This window comes from Pseudorasbora parva, chromosome 25 (assembly GCF_024679245.1).
Source record: "Pseudorasbora parva isolate DD20220531a chromosome 25, ASM2467924v1, whole genome shotgun sequence".
NCBI lineage: Eukaryota > Metazoa > Chordata > Actinopteri > Cypriniformes > Gobionidae > Pseudorasbora > Pseudorasbora parva.
In genome coordinates, this window is record NC_090196.1 from 11,825,524 (window position 1) to 11,826,801 (window position 1,278).

A 1,278-nucleotide genomic window follows, 5' to 3' on the forward strand; every position below is an offset into this window, starting at 1 on the left:
ATAGTATATTATATTATATTATATTATATTATATTATATTATATTATATTATATTATATTATATTATATTATATTATATTATCATTTAAATAAATGTGGCAAATAACATTAAAATTATATTTACAATATAATCAATATAACAATAGATAGTTTAAAACTGAACAATTATCAACTCTCTAATCTGCTTCTCAGGATTACTTTCAGAATGCAAATTACAATGCCAGGTCTAAAGTTTGACAAAGACTACCATTGTGATAATGTGAGTAAAAATGCAGCAAAGTCCTTTACATTTGAACAATGCTAACCACCCCAGGTTTAAGCCATAGCATCATTGTCTAAAGCACCAAAGAGATCCCAGTGCGTCATTTTAGACACACCAGCTGAAGCATTATTTATTTATTTTAAGATTGGGTCTTGACAGCAAGATAAACATTGGCATATCAGCTTTTAGTCCAAAGGGCCGAAACGGATCGAGTTTCCAAATCTCAACTCAACACATTATCATCATTAATCTACCAGTGATTTTTTCTATATTTAACAAAAATGCAGTTGCTGTCATATGACAAATAAAACATAATGAAACCAGATAATTGATTTCCCAACAAATCCATCCAAATCTGAACACATTTTTCTTAAAGGTTCTGAAAAATGACATAACACACAAACTACTTCTTAAATAGCAAAAATGACAAAATTTTAATTTAAAAAAAAATGTATCGTACAGAAATGAATAAAAAAATTAGCCGCAAAAAATACACCTTTCATATGCATAACAAATAACAAAATTTGGCACAAAAATCTTTGAAAATCACCTGATTTTCAAACTACAGTGCAGTTGGTCAAGATTCACCTTGATGCCATCCAAACAGGATAAAACCATTACCAATAGGATAATCAAAGGAAAAAGCTGAAAAAAACAGCATCTCACCTTTGAGCTGAGGCACACACAGCCAGAAGAATGGAGGAAGAATTGGGTCTCTGCGGGAAGCGGGCATCATAAGTATATATTGTATTCCCCTATGACTAAGGAAATCCCATCTCTCTTTTTATGGTAGTAGATCCATTCAGAGAACCAATAGGCTCGCAAACACCTGAAACACAATATCAAATCCCTCATCTCCACCCGAACCCCCTCCATATAAATAACTCCTCTTTAGATTGTGCTATTTATTTTTAATCTGACAAACTGAAGCCCACACGAGAGGCAGTGTTCATGAACACTTTGCTAAGTTCATTTTAAAAAGTGCATTTGCAGAAAAAAAACACGTTTAAAGTATT

General features: G+C 31.7%; 1 protein-coding gene across 1 annotated transcript in view; it reads right to left on the reverse strand.

Moving 5' to 3' along the window:
- Window positions 1–985, reverse strand: part of LOC137064982 (troponin I, fast skeletal muscle-like) — an 8,532-nt gene extending 7,547 nt beyond the window's left edge. Inside the window, exon 1 of the mRNA XM_067436544.1 lies at window positions 929–985. The gene's annotated coding sequence lies outside the window, so the exon portion shown is untranslated. The remainder of the gene's footprint in view (window positions 1–928) is intronic.
- Between the last annotated feature and the right edge of the window lie 293 nt (window positions 986–1,278).